Source organism: Dendrobium catenatum, unplaced genomic scaffold (assembly GCF_001605985.2).
Source record: "Dendrobium catenatum unplaced genomic scaffold, ASM160598v2 fragScaff_scaffold_542, whole genome shotgun sequence".
Taxonomy (NCBI): domain Eukaryota; kingdom Viridiplantae; phylum Streptophyta; class Magnoliopsida; order Asparagales; family Orchidaceae; genus Dendrobium; species Dendrobium catenatum.
Window position 1 is genome coordinate 182,270 of NW_021319004.1, and position 7,137 is coordinate 189,406.

The window sequence follows — 7,137 nt, forward strand, 5'->3', positions numbered from 1 at the left end:
TATGTGGTTCTCCCTTAAATCAGGCTATGGTAGCCAAGAGAAAATTTTTCAATTTTCGATCTGAACCTGCTAAGGGATTTCATTTCTACCTTTCGAGGTAATAAATCACCCTTAATGTTTGGTTCAATTTTAGAATTGAAATCTAAACTTAGTCCCAAATTTCCCAAAAGAAATTTCCAAAACTCAAATCAATCTTCTTTGGAAAAATTTAACCAACGACTATCGTTATTGTCATGCCTGAATAATTATTAAACAATGATACCTTCTTCCTTATGGGAGATATATCATTAGTTTATAAGGCTTTGAGAATGAAATTACTGGTAATCTACCTAGAATATCATAGTTAGAAATCAGTTTAAACCCCATTTTGACCGTCTGAGGTCACATGCAGTTCTTCCTTTGATATAGTTATGATATTCGAGGTACGATTTGTAATTCTAGATTTGAACCCCATTCTAAAATCTTATTTTTACTTTTCAAAGTGGTATGACTTTTCAAGGGGGGTGTTCGATCTCAAAATTCAAATTCAAAGTTAATTCCAAATTTCTAAAGAAAACTAATTATTTTTAAAATGGGCTTTCAAAACTTCCACCAATACCCTTCCAGGATCATCAACCAATCCACTCTGAACTTTCAGGTACTACACCTCTTTGCCAACATAACTCTTGGATTCATTCTAATTCTTGCCTTCCCTTTCAACTCTGAACTAATGTTTTAATTCTTTGCAAGCCTTCACCTTAATTTTGATTTTACTACTTTATAATCCTATGTGAATAGAAGGCCTGTAGAGATAACATATCAAGACTTTTATGAATATCTTCACTAATCTACCACTAGAAACAAACTGTACATATATACTTTTGATCCTAATATCTTCACTAATTTCAATTCCCTACTACACCTGATGATTACCCTATCTTCTACTCCAATAGCTACTTCCACACCCTTCACAGTACTTATCGCCAAAATATGCACAAGGAGCCTGGGGAAGAAGCAGAAGGACCTATTCTAAAACCTGCTCCTCTCTGCCAGTAGTCTCAAATGTACCAGTTGGTTCATAGATATGATCAGTGGGATGTTAGATTTAATCATATGTCATTGAGTAGAAGCGACAACATACAGAGGATTTTTCTCATTTTGAAAACTATGCCACCCAATAACAATAATATCATGACTAGGATATGGCCTGGTTTGGCAAGTAGTTTGCTTATCTTCACTGACACTTTCAGCCTCCATCACCTCCAGTTATTCAGAATTATTCCTTCTAGTTTATTAGTCTTTTTGTTTCTGTGTTTATGCTGGTCTTTCTTTATATACTTTTTTTTAACTTTATTTTTGTTTCCTCCTTTTTGTGATGTCAAAAGAAAGAGTAGTATGTTTTTTTTTCCTATGTTAGTGAGTTGTTTTTGTTTACTTATATTCTAGTGAAATTTGATTTGTTCATTTTTTATGTCTCATTTAAAAAAAAAAAACCTTTCTTTAAAAATTTTAACAATAATGCTTATCACCATCAAAACGGGGGAGATTTAGCAAATTTGGACCCAAGTACTATGATTTTAATAATAAGAAACATTATTATTTTTTGATTACTATGATTCTTGCATATCTATTTTATTTTCCCTGATCACTAACCTTTCAGGTCCACAAGTTCACTTAGAACGTCAATCATCTTAAGATCAGGTAGACTATGATTGAGTCAGTCTATAATTTCTATTCAAATGCATCTTTTATCTTTTCTTGAGTCAAATTTATTATGATGGATCCTGAAGATAAGTAACCTTTCACACACATACTCAAGGGGAGAAATTTGGTGAGTTAGAGTTTTTCTATTTTTAATCATATCATACATGACTATTTCAAATTGACTTAGACGATTAGCTAAAAATAGAATCCCTAATTAGGTTATCCTGTTAAGATATGATAATTAACTAATCATATTGGATGATCTCGATCATCTAGGATGATCAACTAACTATATGTATAAAATTTAGTAGCCAGTCATATTTTAGTCATGTTTTTTAAATTGTAATTTTTTTTCAAATTATCTCGAATGATCTACATCATTCTGAATGATGCATGAAAATCATGCCTAAATTAATCTGATGACTAGGATAGTGATTATAATAAAATTGTTCAATCATATCATGTAGGATGATCCATTATGATCATCCTGGATAACCTATTATATTTCCCTTGGATGATACCTATCATCCAGGACAAAAACCGTGATTTTCCTCTAATCATCTAGGACAATCATCTAGGATGTCCCTAGACTATTGCGGTTTGATTTGGCAATTGCTACCCGTATTAAACTAATCATCCTGGATGATCGCATAATCATCTATGACGATCTATATAAATTCTTTAAATGATCATACAGGGCAAGGTTGATTGTACAGGTTGATTGGGGTGTTTTGAACTAATTGTATAAGATAATATACCAATCATTCTAGATGATTAATTGCACATAATTGAAAATTTGATCTTTTTTAGATCTTTTCTATTTAATCTCTCTTAATTATTGATGATTAAATCTTTTGTTGAAGTTCTAACCTAAGGGAGCTTAGAGAATGAGAAGGAGAGTTTGGGAGAGAGAGAGAGAGGGAGAATCTTATGAGGGGGAGTTTGTAAAGGGAATCACAATGGTTTCTCCAATCAAGGATTCATTTGTCTTCTTCAAGCTTCATCTTTAATTCCTTGGTGGCTCTAGTTTTATGCCTTCACCAAGAGGGTGAAAAATGATACACTCTCGACCTCAACGGGATGGTAGAAAGATTTTATAAGGGATTCTCTGCCTTACTGTGGAGAAAAATAAGATCCACTTAAGGTTTAGTGCAATACTTCGAGAGGGTGTCGCCAAGGAGTGGACATAGGTCAAGTAAACTCAACCACTATAAATCTTGTGTTCTTTTCTATTACTTTTTTGCATTTAATTTATGCACTTTAATTTTTTGTGATTGATTGAATGGTTAAAATCTCTGATTTGTTTTGTTAATTATTTTCGCATCAAGGGTTGATTTTGTTTGTTTTAAAATATTCAAAAAGGTTTCAAAAAGATTTTTTTTTGTTTAAGAATGTTTTAAAACTACTCATTCACCCCCCTTTCCCCCCCCCCCCCCCCTTCTAGGTTAGCCTCTGGCTTGTTTATAAGGGATTAACAACCCTATCAAACTTTTAGATTTGAGTGTATATAGTGAGTTTCCCAACTTAACCTACTTTGACCAAACTTGGGTTCAATTAACCAAGTCAACTATTAACTAGGTTGAGGTGACTAGTCATGTCCAAATCAATATGAGTTGAATTTAAAGGAGTTTAGTGAAGTTCAGGCATGATTTGAGGTTTGATTTTAAAAAAATAAGGTGCTTGATTAATCAGGCTACGTTGGGATAGCCCAACTAAGTCAAACATGTTGATTACTGGGTTAAAGGGTCCAAAGATGAAAACTTTGATGTATGGAACTCCCAATGAAGTGATTTGGACAACGATTGAAGTTAGGGGATGTGAGTGTACTGAAGGAGGTAGCTCATGAAAGTTCATGATGGTTGTTAAATCTTTATGAACTAGCTCAAGGCTAATTAACAGGGGTGAATTAGTTCTCTAAAAAAATCTTTAATAGGAAGATAATCTTTTTAAAACTTTTTTAATATCTAAATAAATAATTTTAATCCCCTAATGTGAAATCAAAATTAATTTCACAATAATGAATATTAGAGGTTTCAAACACAGAACAAATCATAAAAAATAGCTGAAATCAAATACGAAAAATTAAATAGAAAACACATACCAGAATTATAGTGGTTCGGCCAACTTGACCAACGTTCACTCCCCAAAAACCTCATTTCCAGGTATTGTACTAAAAGTAGTGTCTCTCCTTTTGCCCCCATAGCAAGGCGGAGAAGCCCTTACAAAATCTTTATACTAACCCGATGAGGCAGAGTACCTTGATTCCTTTTACTCCCTCCTAGAGTAGGCAGAGAACCTAAAAATCTTTTTACTCCCTCCTGGAGTAGGCAGAGAAGTTTGAAATCATTTTACTCCCTCCTAGAGTAAGTAGAAAACCTTGAAATCCTTTTACTACCACCTAAAGTAGGCAGAGAACTTGGATATGATGCTAATGATAGTATCCATAGAGCCACCAAGGAATCAAGGAAGCAGCTTGAAGAAGACAATGGAAACCTTGCTTGGAGTAACCTTTCTGAATCCCTCACAACTCCATCTCATAAAAAACTCTCTCTCTCAAAGCTCACGTCTTCCTTCTCTAAGATCTCTCTCAAGATAACACAACAACAAAAAGATCTCTTAGAAGATAATATGAGAAATTAAATAGAGTGCCTCCAAAAGAAGCCATAATTTTCAACTTTCCTTCAAAGATCTTCTAGTATAATCCTCAGATTGTCCTGTATGATTAGTACAAAATAGGCCTTTTAGCCAATATGATCAATTCAAGTATTTGTACAAAATGTCCAGCATGATTTTGCAATCATCTAGGATGATGAGTTAAGATCATATATTGATCATCTAGTATAATATGGGATGATGGGTAGTGATTTACATATCATTCTGCACATCCCTCGAGATATCTAGTGTGATCTTCTGTATGATTAGAAGAAAATTATGGTTTTTATCTTAGATGATGGGGGATCTTCCCAAAAAATATCAAAGATCATCTAGTATGATCATCGTAAATCATCTTGTATGATCTGAACGAGCAATCTAAACATAATTATTCCCCTAATCTCATGATCATTTTTTGCATGATTGTCATAAATCATCTAGTTTGATGTATATCATCTTATACAATTAGAATAAAATTTAAAGATTAAAATATTACCTAAATTATGATTGGAAGCTATTTTTCATGTCTATAATTGATCATCTTGTACTATCTAAATTATTCAATACAATTAGTTAATTAATCATACTTAACAAAAGGTACCTATATAGGATTTTCTATAAAATGGATCATCCAATACAATTTATATCATACTGTACGATTAGTTTGAAAATTCATTTTTCTCCTAACTCACTAACTCACCCCCTTGAGTGTGTATATGCAAGGTTACTTAGCTTGGGGTCCACCCGATAGAAAAAACCATTTATTTGGGCTTTTTATATGGTGAGAATCCTATCCCAAACTCTTAATTATGTAGTGTTGGTCAAGTATGAAAGAACCTTCATCTCCATGATTCTTCACTATTAGATTGAAGGTTCCAAGTTCCTTGATGCTTTTTATGAAGTTTAATGAAGTTTCACTAACGGGATTCCTTGGATCACACCGAAAAAGCTCTACAATCTCGGGTAACCATGAGAGGTTGAAGACACAATCATATCCATTAATTTAAATCAATAGCACATATTAGATCCCATAGTTCTGGAGCCATTTTGATTATAGCCATCCAATTCTTTATTTGATGGCTACCTTTAACCCTGTATTTAAATAATTAATGAGAAATCATTTAATCGCCAATTAGACTGCGCCACATGTAAAAGTGTAATCTGTTAGGGTAAATCATGAATTTATTAATTAAAAAATCATTAAAAAAATTCAAAATTTAATATCTCCCAAGTTACTTGACCAATTTAAGAGTTCTTAAGCTCAATCGGAAAGATCTCAAGGAGATCTTCAAAAGCTCTATGGTCTCAAGTTGTGATTTTATATGAAACTTAGTTAATTTGAATAGTTATCACAGAGGTTTTTTAAGCTTTTATTGTCAAATTAAACTCATCGTAACTTGAGATTTTGGGCATGTTTCTAACATATCCAAATTTTATTCCCCCAATCCAAATTATCTAAGGGCATATATGAGTTAATTATCAAGAGTAAGTAATTTATAGACCTTAAAGGAATCAATTTGTGCCTAAACTTATTAGGCTTAGGATCTTAGTTCAGGTGAACTCATGGCCCAAGTTTCACTATAATTGGTGCCCATTTGGTTCACCAACTAGTGAACCCAAAATTAGCCCTTAGATTTGACATAAAATCTTAATTAATTAATAATTAATATACATAAACTCCCAAAAATTAAAATAATATTTCTAACTGCTTATAACTGAACCCTAAATCCATGAAAAATAAAATCCCCAAGATGAGGCCTTTAATTTAATAATAATTTAATTTTTAAAGAAAATCCATAATTAATTAAAAATATTTAAATTTTTCAAAAAATTCTAAGACACATAGAAATATCCCCAACACTTATAAATATCCCCTTAGGTCATTTCTAACCTTTAGAGATGATTTTAAGGAGTTTGGGAATGATTTAAAACAAAATCTAAAACTACCTTCTAATTAAACAATTTTAAAATATCCAAAAATATCTCAACTTTGAAAAATCACCATTAATTCTATAAAAATCATTTTAATTTAAAAAGATAACTTTTGGCCCCTTAGTTAATATAAATTAATAATTTAATAAATGATTTAATAATTCAATAATTCATTTAAAATTCCAAAAAATCCTAACTTAATCATTAAAATAAGCAATTAATTAATTGGTTAAAATTTATCAACCCTTAACCTTCTTCCAATTAAATCAACTTAATTAACATAGTTTAATATTAGGTAACCCGGGCCTACAAGGCTATTAACTTAACCCCAAGGAAGGTGAAATAAACTTCATGGCCTCGATGAGCAATAAAGGTAGTAATCCTTTAACAATTAAAACATACCTAAACTAAGCCTTAATGCACTAATATTTATACATAAACATAAATTTCTCCCTTTGATCTTTAATAAACTAGAACACTATATAACTTCAGTAAATTACCCAGTTTAGGACATACCCAAGCCACACAGCTTACCTCACACACTTTAGCTAGTTTGTTAGGATAACCAACTCAAGATTTAGTCAAGACTAGTGTTTACTTTTCTATCATTTGTGTGCAAGGTTTTTGAGTTTTCACTACATATTGAGATTAAAAATTAATTGATGTGAGTATTTATTTACTTTTATTGCACTATATAAAAGAACTTAATTAACGATTATATTAACCTTAGGTTAAGACAAATCTGATTGCTCACAAGATTTTTTGTAGTTAGCCAGGTGTTGGTGGAAATTTGAAAACAGGTTTTGAAAAATATTAGTTTTCTTTGTTCCCAGGTGGCCTATGCGGCTATCATCTAGCACTCGTTATATT